Genomic DNA, 14,179 nt, shown 5'->3' with positions numbered 1-14,179 from the left:
CACACTAGAAAACTCATTAATATCCGGTTCCCTTGCTTGTATGTTCTCTTCAAATTGTACAGATGGCTTCTGCGGGTTATTTGTGGAGCCTGATTTTGTGGGATATTTTAACCTTGCAATCTACACTCTGCCTTTGAACTATCAATAAAGTTGAAACAAGTCCAAATTTCACTGTTTTCTATCCGTTTTCTCCCCATTTCACTTTTGTTTTTGTTTCAAGCTTTGTTGTCTCACTTTCGTGTGTGTGTGAGTGTGTTTCTGTTTCTGTAACCCCTCCCCCCGTTCACTGCTGCGTGTGTCCTGCTGCGTGTGTCCCCTGTGTGTCCCCTGTGTGCCGTTTCAGGAGCTCCAAGAACTGGCTCATTCGCAAACGACACATCACTCATTGTGGCGCTCTGTGTGTTTCCCTAGTTTGTATATCAAGATTATATTCTCGTGAATTTAACATTAATACGGCGAAAAGTTCGTTAGCTAAAGCGTTCGGAAGCTGAGGTATCACTGTATTTGCATCTGGCTGTATCAAAGAGCTAATCCTAACATTACACATGTGTCGACAGAAGAAAGGAACTAAGATTTGCTTTATTTTACAGCAAACAAAACAATTTATTATGTTTTTCTGTGGTCTGAATGACAGCAATGCCATGTTTATAAAGGCATCCACATCCACTTTCACTGTTCCAGGTTCAGTTTATCACTCTACACTCAGTTGCGTTTGAGTATGTATAAGCACGTGTGACCAAATTATATAATTCAAATTAAAATGTCAACTGTGACCACAACACTTGGCAGCAGGTCAATACACCTGAAAGAATACCAGTATCATTCACGGCCTTTTGATCTGAGTTTGACTAATGAATCACTTGTCGCCCTTGGAGACTAATCAGTTGCTACAAGATTGATGGAGGAAAATCCAGTCCCTTGATGAATTAGTGAGTGATTAATGCATCTTTGGTTAAAATCGAAAGAATGAAATCAGTTGAATTGTTGGTAGTACTGCATTGTAAGACGGTACGGTACGTGCCCTGTAGTTATATGAAATGTTATTAATTGTTTTTAAATGTGTTTCTAATTATCTTTATAAGCACGGGATCACAACAAAACAGCTTTTTCAAAAAGACTAAATATCATTCATCCAAATCCTATGTGAAGTACTTTTTGTTAAATTCATTAACAGAAACTAGATGAAAACTAGACGAGACAAGACTGAAACTTCCGTTAATTAACAATGTCTTCATTGTTCAGGGCGAACAACAGTTCACGAGTCGATTGAAGGTGGTCGGCATTGAACAATTTCCAAACCTGGTTCACTGGAGAGACCCAGTTGAGCCGCATTCAGGCAATTATGTTTGAAAACGTTGTCCATTCGTTTTAATCATCATGAGGCCTGTGTCTTTGTCCGGTTACATCACCGATGGTCAATGCAATATATAAACCCATAATAAGGTGGCGACTAAGGGAGGAGATGTCTTTCCCTGTGTTGCTTTCATGGAATGCCTTTTTTTTTTGGGGGGGGGTTCTTAAATTCTCGCTCATTCTCGCTGCCTTTCCAGCAGCTCATGTATTTTGTTTTGCTACTTTCATTCCTTTCATCACTTTGCTGCTGTGACATGTAAATTTCTCCACTGTGAGACTAATAAAGGCAAATCCAATCCAATCCAATACTTCTCTTCAAACTACGGCATAGTGTGTGATAAGTCTGCAGTGTTAATTTAATGAATCAACATCTAAAGCATTTCACGTATCATGTTTTCTAACATAACAGATGACTAAATAAGGCATGAAGAATGGATGGATTCAATAAATAGTCATTGTTTACCCATTGAACTGAAAGACTCACTTGTGTTTGGTTTGACTGTTCACCAACTCTCTAGAAATAGTTATTATTTCCAGTAAAATTATTAATGGAAAACATTAGCATGTGCCTTTGTTTTATTATTATTGAGCTCATTATTATGGCTTGAAGCATCTTTCTGTTTTGAAAATTGATGTGTGACACAAAATCTCCCAACTCTAAAAATTTTGGGCATGCCGTCATAACAATCACAAAATATTTCTGTTTCCATAGAAACAGCTCAGTGACCTATTTGGTGGGACTTGATAGTTAACCTGTTCTGTCTGTAAATGTTATGTACCACGTGTGTGCGCGCGCGTGTGCGCGCGTGTGTGTGTGTGTGTGTGTGTGTGTGTGTGTGTGTGTGTGTGTGTGTGTGTGTGTGTGTGTGTGTGTGTGTGTGTGTGTGTGTGTGTGTCACAGCAGGCCATATTGCTCAAAATCAAATATTAAATTATAATGTGCATTTCTTTTGGTCAGTAAAAACATTGTACAGATCCAAACAACATATAATATAGATTTTTTTTTTTAATCTGACCTTTCATCAATAGCAGAGACTGTTAATAATAATGCGACTTTGAATGAAAATCATGCTGAAGGTAATCCTGGATTCACACCCTCTCTCTCTCCAATGCATTTTACGATAATACTGTGACGATGATTTTTTACAATGGCAATAGGTCAACACACACTTTGTGCTGAATTAAACATGAAAACAAAAAGCCTGGATATTATGCAGTACACATATTGTTATGCGGGTGACCATATGTTTTCAGGAACGCACAGTTGTTCTTCCTATGTTCGGCCCACCTGTGACCAACTGAAGCAAAGTATTCTACAATATCCATTCCTTTTACCATTCAAATGCGTCAGAACGCGCACTGTCAAACAATCTCCATCGCACACTCAACCAAAATGGAAATCTCTTATTGGCTGCCTCCTTCATAGCAAATAGATGAGGCATGTTAGCCCCTCTTTGTGAACAGTGCGCCGAGAAAAAATTACTCGTGATGGCTTTTTCTCCACTGTATTACTGATGAACTCATACCTAATTACTCATACTCATTGTAGCATTTGGCCTTTATCTTTAGGAATGACACTCATATTTAACCACCATTTTCTCAATATTTTCAAATTTGCCCCCAAATGGCCTTCATAGCAGATGCCTGGTCAAGAGGTTTGGAAGAATACTTGGCAGGAGTTAACCATTGTACTGTGAACAAGACGAATACCCAAATCAGTATTCTAGGCTGTTGCATTCTGGTTTCTTTTATATCAGCTTGCCCAACATATTTGTGAGTTTGTGATTGCGACGCATTATCCAGGGATGGGAGTCAAAGGGAGGATTGCAAATAGCACAAAGCCATGATCGCAGTCAGTGCAGGAAGGCAGAGGAGACTGAAACTGGCACAGAGAGATTGCTTGAGGACACAGTGAAGACACACAAAAGAGGGGCTAGTTTAAAGACACGATAAAGTTCATCCAAGGTCAGTTGTCAGGTGTTTAGCACTCCTCGGTTACCGCACTTGATCTGGTTAGGTTACATGAATGAGTCATTGGATACCGCAGTTAAGATTTTGGCACCTAATCAGTAAGCCCTTTATGTTACCACTCCAGTTGGCGCAAATGAGTGCAAAAACAAAGCATTGCATCTTCCAAATTGCCAGTCAGCCTGATTGGATGTGGCGTTTTCCTTTCCCACCATTGTTCTTTAGGATTTCATCAGCTCTTTCTCTGATTCATTACCCTACTGTCTCTTTGAATATACATATCTGCCTGCGCTCATTTCTTATCAGTCCGTCTCTCTGCAGACGACCCTCTCTCACTCGCTGTCTGCTTCATAATACAATGCATTGTGGCATATCCATCTTTGATCCGCTGAGCACGGAGCTAAAAGAATTAGTACGAGAGAAACTGATAAGTGAAGACAGAGATAGGAGACAAACAATGAGCACACATGCGCACAGGCTTTATAGCTTGCTCTACAGGCAATTCTTTAGGCACCGTTTACCACTCTGGTTTTAATGGCTTGTTGGCCACATCATAAAAAAACAACTCCGTATCCAAGGCTCTCTTATCTTGCTCTTTCAGAAGGGTAAATGTGCAAGTGGAGTGAGGTTGCATCTACACAAAACTATCAGTTACACCTACAGAGAATTCAATGATTCTTGGAAATGTTATTTTGCTGGAGTGCAAAGCGGAAACAAAAACCAGCGTCACGGAATGCCTATTGGGAATTCAGGTGAAGGGAAAGCCACAAAGGCTCTTTTCAACGTATTAAAATGTGTGATAAACACTCAACTGCCGAGAGAAATTAAGATTGATTATGTGCTGAGGACAAGTGGGTAAAGCCAGTCATTCGCGCTGGCACCTCCTTGAATAACATACAGAAATAGCTGGAAATTCAAGACAAAGTGAACCTTTGAATTACCGACACTGCGTTTGTATGTATGCACGCGTGTTTGTGTGCGTGCATGGAAGATGAACTCACTAGTGACTGTGTGTGGATGTGTTTGGTCTCAGCCCACTGTGCCACTTAGCCAACAGACCCCAGTGATCATTGTAAATGAGGCTAAATAAACTGCAGAAAACAGACCGTCAATGCCTGCTGTCTTAGTCTGTCACGCTGAATACTCGCATGTGGCAGTGACAGTTGCAAAGAAGTTAACAATGGAGGAGGGGGGCACATACAACAACAGCAAAGCCAACAAAACAGACCCAAGAGCTTACAATGCATTGTGAGAACTCAAGAAATAAATGAATACAAGATCTAGAAAATGACAGAAATTATCACAGAAATACTTTGATTTCACTTATTCATCTATTATTTTCATTATTGTTTGTCCTAATTGGGATAACGAGGAACATGAATCTTTCCCAGATGATTCTGGGCAAAGGTGGTACACCATTGTAACATGTTGGGCAACCTATTTTGATACTTGGTCTGCGTGGTCCCTCTTTTTCTATATACAATCAACTGAGTGGATCTATGGCAATTTCATGGTTTTTTTTCTCGAGCACTTTCTATTGCTTCAGAAAACAATGTCATAAAGCTTGAATGAGGGTGGATGGATGAATGGATTATTTAAAAAACCCATGTATGACCAAAAATAATGCAAAATACCATTTATCGAATGTAGTGAGATGTAATTATTAGAAGAACAATAAAAATATCCCAGTTCATCCTGCCATGTTTTTCAAGAACAGTCACCACCTGTATATTGTACTACTGTACATTGGCTCAGGGTTTCTGGCAACATTTTACCCTTCAAAAATTGCCGTTGATCATATATTCTCAGCAGAACATCCTTAACTAAAAAGAGAAGACAATCTGCATTCCTTTTGTGATACTTTTAGTCTGTCTTTTTTTTGGGGGGGTGGGGGGGGGGGGGGCGGGAACGAAGCCTGGAAGACTCACGTTGGTTCTGTCAAAAATATGCAGGATGGTGAGTTTGAGAAACTATTTCCATCAGATCCATGGACCTCCTGACCCTCTATATTGTTTGTGTCATGTAGCAACTTTACCTCTAATAAAATGTATTTAGTATTTGTCATAACATCACATTTGTATTTTTTTCCGGACCTTTCATGGACATCCAGTCTACAGTATCCATACACACCGCTGTATGATCCCTGCATTACGACTAAGAAACACTACGCACCACTGTTTAATACATCAATTCCTACAGCATAAAGCTTTGCTTGAAAGCCAATCATGTTCCGCCACAGGATTTATAATTTACAATGAGCTTCAAATGTTCTGCGTTGTTATTTTGGTCCCCATGAAACCGTGGGCATAAAACAGCCATATTTGGTGCAACTGCATTTTGTGCTCTGTCTCAGGTCGTGTTCAGATATGTCAGTATGGAATGGGAAGAGAACCAAGTATGCAGTTTGTCATCTCCTGCAGTTAGAAGCATGGCTAATGCTTGCAAAATTATCAAAGTCATCCCCTTCAGGAACATGGATCTATTTCCAATTTTAGCTGGAGCACTAACATCATTACAGTCACAAAACATTAAATGTGTCATGGAATGTTAAGGAGTAAAGGCACATAAGGTAAATTTCCCTGGTGCACCACCTATCAGTTATGATTATGCAGAATTGCATAATCTGTACAGGTGCAAGGTGTCCTGCAATTTCACATGACGCACATGTATCATCCGAAAAGGGATATCTTACAGTTTGACTGACAATGTCAGGCAAAAAGTCCAGCCACCAACTGCGCTACCAAGTCAACCATGCCACCGGATTTTATACATATTTAACCGGTCCTCGGGGACACCCAGGCAATTGCAGGGCGCACAGAGACAAACAACCATCTGCACTTACACTCACAACAGGACAATTTAGAGCAGGGTAGTCGAAATCTGGTTGTGGAGGGCAGCTGTCCTTGCTGATCAGATAATCATCAAGCTCTGCGGAAGCCTGACAATGAACCTGCACATTTGAATCAGGTGTGTTGCAGCAGGTAGACATGTAAAACATGCAGGAGAGTGGCGCTCCAGGACCTGAGTTCGACATGCCTGAATTAGAGCGTATCATACGTGTTTTTGGAACCTAGGAGGAAACCGACAACCCACACAAGCCTAGGGAAAACATGCAAACTCCACCCAGGGAGGCCTAAGCGGGGATTGAACACAAGACCTCTGCACTGTGCGCTAACCACTGGTTTACGGGGCCGCCGTGTACAAGTTAGGAGGTTTTAAATAGTGCAATGGGGGGACAAGCTGCGGCATGCCGGAGTCGACCATCACCTCACATCCTGGATTACAGATTACCACACAAACAGGCTACAGTACGTGAGGGTAAAGAACTGTGAGTCGGACAGGCTTCTCTACAGCACCGGAGCGGCGCAGGGAACAGTCCTTGCTCCATTCCTCTTCACCCTCTACACCTCGGACTTCAACTACAACACCCCAACCTGCCACCTTCAGAAGTTCTCTGACGACTCAGCTATTGCCGGCCTCATTACAGAGGGCGACGATAGGGAGTACAGGGGACTGACAAAGGACTTCGTGGACTGGTGCCAGCAGAATCACCTCCAGATCAACACCGGGAAAACCAAGGAGCTGGTGGTGGACTTATGCAGGAAACAATCGTCACCTGCACCGTTGAACATCCAGGGTTCGGACATTGAGAGGGTGACCTCCTACAAGTACCTGGGTGTTACTCTCAACAATAAACTGGACTGGACAACAAACACGGATGCCCTAATCAAAAAGGGACAGAGTCCCCTCTTCCTACTCAGGAAACTGAGGTCTTTTGGAGTTCAGGGGTCACTCCTAAAGACTTTCTATGACTCTGTGGTGGCATCAGCCATCCACTATGGCATTGTCTGCTGGTCAGGCAGCATCACCACCCGGGACAGAAAAAGACTGGAGTGCCTTGTCAAGCGGGCCAGTTCTGTCGTGGGCTGCTCGCTGGACTCTCTGGAGGAGGTGGGCAACATATGGACGCTAGCTAAACTAAAAGCTATGATGGACAGCCCCTCCCACCCTCTCCTGCCCACCCTGACAGCACTGGGTAGCTCCTTTAGCCAGAGACTATTACACCCACGCTGCAAGAAGGAGAGGTACCGCCGCTTGTTCCTACCGACTGCTGTCAGGCTTTACAATTCTCAATGATCACATGTGGAAAAAAAATGGACACTTATAAATATGGGTTGTTGCAATATATCAAAATGCATTTCTTGATTCTGCACTATGTACAGTTTTTTTTTTCTCTTATGGAACGGTTTTGCACATTTACATTTGCACAGTATACAGTTGACATTTTTATTTTGTTATGCTTAGAATATCTTGTTTTCCATCATTTCACCCCACCCCAACCCCATCCCTTTTCAATTGCCGCTGTGGACTGCAAATTTCCCCATTGTGGGACGAATAAAGGTATTCTGATTCTGATCCTGATGCTTCAGTTTTTTTTCCAAAATGTGGTGGAGTTTCTCACAGATATCCAATGATGAGGCTACTTTTTATGCTACTTTTTCTATGAGGCTGCAGAAAGCTGCTTAAAAGAACATGTGGGCAAATGGAAGAGAAAGAAACTAATCACAAATGCAAATTGAAATAACAACATAAGTGTACATGTTTTTTTATTCTGAATATTAATCACCACAGATATAAGGAGGCTGTTTTGCGAATGTCAGAAATGATGATAATGCTTATAGTGCATATATTTATATTTTCTGCCACTTACGAATTAAATAAAAAATGTTTAATATTTAATTATTATCAATGAGAATAATCATAGTATTTATTGCAACAAAATGTGACTTTGTTTTAGCCTTGTGCCTTATGTGCTTTATGGGATGAATACGTATCATGGATCACATTCTTGTTTCATCAGATTATGTACAACTGTATATTGTGAGCAATGAAAACGTGGTTGATAACATCAACAGAAAGATAAACGGAATGCCAATTTATCATTTTACTTCTGAAAAATTGACATAAACGATTAGATGGTCTCCAAGTGCCCATCTCACACACCTGTGATGTACCAAGTTCACTTTACATCATTAGTCCGTGGAGGTTTGCTTGCAGCTCCCTATAAATGTACGTTAAGCACCTGCTGTCAGACACCAGAAAATCACTTCCTTTTTACAGCAAGTCAAGGATCAGCTGTATACCTTTTGCGGGCCACATTTAAAGATAATGAGAGGAGATATTTTTCTTGGTAGCGAACCAACTCGGGTGGGTTCTCACCCCCCCCCCCCCCCCACCTCCGACCCACACACACACACACAGACTCTAAATTTTATTGGTTCTGAAGTTTTAGTTTTGAGAATTTACATCCATCCATCCATTAGCAGCCACTTAAATGGGAAGGCATCATATTAAGCATGGAATCTTTTCTTTCCCACCCACTTCTTTCAATTCTTCCAGAAGGATGTCAAGGTTTTCCCAGGCCGGCCACGAGACATCGTCTCCAGCATGTCTGGGGTTGACCCCAAGGCTATTTACCTGGGTGACATGCCCGTTACACCTCACCTAGGAGGCTTTCGGTAGGCATAAAAATCAGAGCCCTGTCATCTACACATCCTCTGATGTCTATATAGCAAATAATATAGGAAATAATGGTATTGAGTACATCTGTGTAAGCTCTCAGTCTTACAGAAGCGGTATTTATATATACCACAGAAAATGGGCCAATCAGGCCAGTCGTAGACCATAATCATTCAGGACAATAGAAGTAATCAGTGTAGCCTCAGGAAATAGTCCTCTGCTCCCCCCAACCTTAGAGCAGGGACCTATCATAGCAGAGGTCTGGCACCACCACCCCTGGACAGTAAGGATATATATATATATATATATATATATATATATATATATATATATATATATATATATATATATATATATATATATATATATATATGTGTGTGTATATATATATGTGTATGTGTGTGTATATATATGTGTATGTATATATGTGTGTGTATATATATGTATATACTATATATATGGCCAGAGCTACCAGCAAAATTTTTGTTCACTGACAAAGCCTCTTGGATGAGAAGCAAAACGTGCGACACCTCCAAAGACGTACAGATGATGGCTGAAGAAACTTTCATCGATGGTATTGAGTACACGTATAATGGTCTTCTTCTTTTCCTTTCGGCTTTTCCCCTCAGGGGTCGCCACAGCGAATCAATGTCCTCCATCTATCCCGGTTTTGTGCATCCTCTTCTCTCACACCAGCTACCTTCATGTCCTCTTTGACCACATCCATAAACCTCCTCTTCGGTCTTCCTCTTGGTCTCCTGCCTGGCAGTTCAAGACTCAGCATTCTTCTCCCGATATAGTCACTCTCTCTCCTCTGGACATGTCCAAACCATCTCAGTCTGGCCCCTCTGACTTTCTCTCCAAAGCCTCTAATATGAGTTGTCCCTCTAATGGACACATTCCTGATCCTATCCAACCTGGTCACTCCCAAAGAAAACCTCAACATCTTCAGCTCTGCTACCTCCAGCTCTGCTTCCTGTCTTTTCTCCAGTACACTTATAATGGTGATTATTGAATATCTTTCTACAAAACAAATGACATAAATAACTAACGCGTTTAACAAGCATTTAACGATGACTGACCTATAGTTACCATGCTTCCATTTTTTTCCTTGTTTTGCTTTCTTCTGAGCAAGCCAATCTTTGTATTTGATATTTGTTGCTTGGTATACGCAATTTGAGCAAAATGTGTTTTGTTTCTGGCAAAAAAAAAAACATTTCTACCTGAAATTAATCCTTCACGCGATTTCACTTTGAAGCTGCCTTCAAAGACTTAAGCTGGCTCCTTTATGCTCGTCTAAATAAAATATTTAGCTGCCAGCAACAAATTCCCGCCCTTGTGTGCATGCAGAAATGTTCACTATATTTTTGGGTGGTTTATAATCGGACTGCAGTGGTGTTGAGAATTGGGATTCACCCATCTATTGCCAAGATTTGCGCTTCAGTGTAACTACTTCCACTGATATCCAAACAACAGCAGGCTGTTTATCTTCTCTATTGTTCACTTACATCCACAATGATATGATTTACCCGTGTTTTCAATAATTAATTTTCTGCATGATGAAGCCGTTCTGTCACCACATCCTCCCAGAGGCCCCCTCTCTGTGTTTTCATCTCTCCATCATCCTGTGCTCCGGTGATTCTCACAGGCCAAACAGTGAACCCCTGGGGAGTATTGAAGGTATGGGAAATTGCGGCAATTTTATCTCCTCATCATCTGTTTGTCTTGTTTCCCTCAGTAGCAGCCCCTACCCCCAGGTAAAATAAAAGAAAGACAATTGTAATTAGTCATGGGCTTACAGTGATGCTTGTGTTTCTAACAACGGCCATGAGTTTGTCCACCGGGTATTGTTTGTTTTTTTAAGCTCTTGTTTATTTAATTTTAAAGGACAACCGACATTACTTTTTTGTTTTTTGTTTTCACATCAGAAAAACGTTTTCTAGCATCTAAAATACCCAAAACACGCAGTATGATATTTTTAGTCAAATGCAAACCACCAATAAATGACTTAAAGTGTCCAAAAACTACTTCAAATTAAACCCGGAAGTGGCCGGTTTCAGAATGTCCCGCCTCCTTGTTCGTGGTGTCACCCCAAGACGTCTTGCCTTGCTGGAGAATCAAAACAATGCACACAGAGTCCAAAAATATGTTGTTGACCCTCGTCCACGTATGTCGCAATTATTCTGAGGTCACCTTCCTGTGTCTGACAGGCCTTGTCAGCAATTTAGACTCTTATATTGAACTGTGCATTCCAATCAATAGTTTCCATTCTTGCTTCCTAAAGGACATACCCACATTTAATAAAGCCTGACTCGATTTGCAACAGAAGTGCACCAAGTGACAATTATTTTGTTAAGAGTTACTTGACAGTTGCAATTGTCGAACCATTTTACAACTTATATTGCATATTTTTATTCTCATAGTCTTGTTTGAAGTGTTGCAGCAGTTTCATGATGCTTTAGATGTGTCCTGGGTTGAATATTAATCATTTTTTTTCCTATTTGCATCAACAAATTGTCATGTTTTTAGTCTGCTCTGATGAAAATCAGTGCAAATATGCAAACACACTGTCCAAATAAGTTAAGTGCTCCAATGCCTTCAGGCTGATATGAGATGCTGAGACCTTGTGTACTCAGTTTTCAATTCTGAGTTAATTAGATGTCATAAAAGTATTGAGTATTTTTTACGACTGTAGTCTGTTTTTAATTCATCCAGACACTTACTGTAGAGCTGAATGAGGCACAGCCATTGTTTATGTTAACTGAAGTAGATACGTTGTCCTGAATTTTTGAATCAAAGCAGATCCCACAAATATAGATCGTTTGACACACACAACACATTGTCACAACCCTCTACTAGCCAACATTTTTTCCGTGGGAAATAAAATCCATGAGTGATCTTTCATATCATGATGGCAATATAGTGGAAATTTGAATATGGTGATATTGCGGTTTTAAAGTTATCATTACATGCTCGGTTATTACATCTGCAAAGATTTTTCATTTACTTGGTAAGTATCATGGTAGCCACAAATTAATGCAGTAAATTATTTCCTTACTGGTCAAACGCTATTATGTTGTAGGTTCAGGAATTTTATTACTCTACTGGTCAGTTTTTACATTTTGGGGCATCCCACGAAAATAAGGAGGGATGAGAACATTTATTTCATTTTGGGTCATCATTACTTTCTGAGCTTCGATAAGTCTTCACATATTCGAAATAAAGAAATTAAAAATCAAAATGCAAGCTCTAAGGTAGCCCGCTTCAAACCCTTCCTTGAACATGAGAGGTGCACACAGTGTTTAACTTTACAGAAGGAGCAATACACTCGCTTAAGACTATGCAGACAATCAATGCAAAGCATGCAAAGTACGTTTATAAAGAATTGCAAGCAGACTTCAACAGGCGGCAAGGGTATCCTCAACCTACAATTTTGCAGTTTTGCTGTGACCCACGCGTGAATTAAAAAATATAATAAAGATGTGGATGATGACTTGCTCAACAATATTTCTACAATGATTCAGAGGCCTTAATGCACACTCCTGTCATATTAATGAATGAAATATGATGATGTTTACCACACGTCAGTGGAGCTCAAAATGTCTCCCTGCACCATCACCAGTCACATGACACTGCCTACGCCGCCGCCTCGAACTGCAAGTGTCTACAAAAATAGAGCCCAACATATTTTAATGTTCAGAGAACAGTACTGCCTGTGTAAATGTCTATATTTCAGATACTGAATGAGTGTATAATGTGTATCTGAGATAAAAATCCCTCATTTGTATGGATGTGTCTTTATTTTCATTTTTTTTCTCTGAGCAGAGGTCACACACTAATCCTTAATTGTCCTCCAATCATCTGTTAGCTGGAACTCTCATTCCCCACCGATCATTCTGCCTTCTTATCCTCTTAACTTCTTGCCCTTTTTGCCACACTCGCTTGTGACTCCCCTGTGGAGATAAAGTCATTTTCAAATGAAGTGATATAAGATGGCTTTTTTCCCGGCACTGATAGATAGAGGTGAGGATGTTCCCAAATAACCATGTGATCGAAATACACGATGATATGGAATGTGCTTTTTGTGTCAATGCATGTTTCACAGATTGTGTGAAATAAGCTTGGGTATGCCATATAGTGATATGTATTAAGAAACTGTCTCACTGTGTGTATCATTTGACAGTAGCAAGTACTTTGTGATTTTTGCATGACAATATGACTGACAGTAAAGCCAGCTAAGGCGGCTCAGTGTTACAGTGGATATCACGCCGGCTTCACAGTGCAGAGGTCCCGCTCCGGCCTCCCTGTGTGGAATTTGCATGTTCCCCCCGAGGTTGCGTGGTTTTTTTTCCAGGTCCTTCGGTTTCCACCCACTTTCCAAACACATGCATGGCAGGCAGATTAAACACTCTTAATCGCCGCTAGGTGTGAGTGCAGATGGTTGTTCGTCTGTGCCCTGCAATTGGGTGGCAACCAGTTTGGGGTGTCCCCTGTCTTCTGCCCAAAGACAGCTGAGACAGGCTTCAGGAGCCTTGTGAGAATGAAGCAGATTGGAAAATTATGCAAGAAAGAGTAAAGCCAGTTTAATCATGTCACTGTCTTTTGCAGTAATGTTGTTAGAGTGGCCTGTAAACATTGTGGGATCAGGTCAGATAGTACTTTGATCTCATCAGATGCCAGCTGGGGCACAAATACAAGCCGTTATCCGCCTAATGAAGACAAGGTCATTTTACATGATGCTTGCAGTAACGGGGCAAGGACTTGTGCATGCTTTCTCAATAATTAGCCCTCACTGAAATATCTGTTTCAGCAGTTGCTGGCATGGTTTTATGTTCTGATCACATTGCATTTGGATTGGATTGGATTGGATTTGCCTTTATTAGTCTAGTATTTGCAAGCGTACACTAAATTTTGAAAATCTTTTGCACCTTGTGTTGGATGAAATCTGTGTGAAGGTAAATGTAGTGTCCACAAAAGCAGGGTTTTGGTCACTTTATGATATTCTGCACCAATTGTACCACTGTTATAGTATTGTACCAGTGATCTTTTTAGCTCTTCTTGATACTTCGCGCATTTTCACACAGTTGTTATTGGGTTGTATCATCGCACATCGGTACACTTACAATACGGAATGTCCTTCCATAGTTATTTGTAATGTCCATGTTTATGATTATACGAGAGCAGCCTGTACTACCAGAAACAAATCCCTTGTGTGTTCTACATACTTGGCCAAAAAGATTATTCGGATTCTGATTACTTGGAATCTTACTTCATTAGTACTGTACATTAATTTGCTTTATAACTGGCCATTTTCTGACATTTTTCATGCACATGAAGG

General features: G+C 40.7%; 1 protein-coding gene across 3 annotated transcripts in view; it reads left to right on the top strand.

Moving 5' to 3' along the window:
• Positions 1-14,179, top strand: part of spock1 (SPARC (osteonectin), cwcv and kazal like domains proteoglycan 1) — an 84,767-nt gene that overhangs the window by 52,721 nt on the left and 17,867 nt on the right. The gene's annotated exons all lie outside the window — the stretch shown is intronic.

The sequence above is a fragment of the Hippocampus bargibanti genome, linkage group LG02 (assembly GCF_051943395.1).
Source record: "Hippocampus bargibanti isolate YZ-2025 linkage group LG02, ASM5194339v1, whole genome shotgun sequence".
Lineage (NCBI taxonomy): Eukaryota > Metazoa > Chordata > Actinopteri > Syngnathiformes > Syngnathidae > Hippocampus > Hippocampus bargibanti.
Note: the sequence above shows the minus strand (reverse complement) of the source record. Positions and strands in the feature narration are given on the sequence as shown.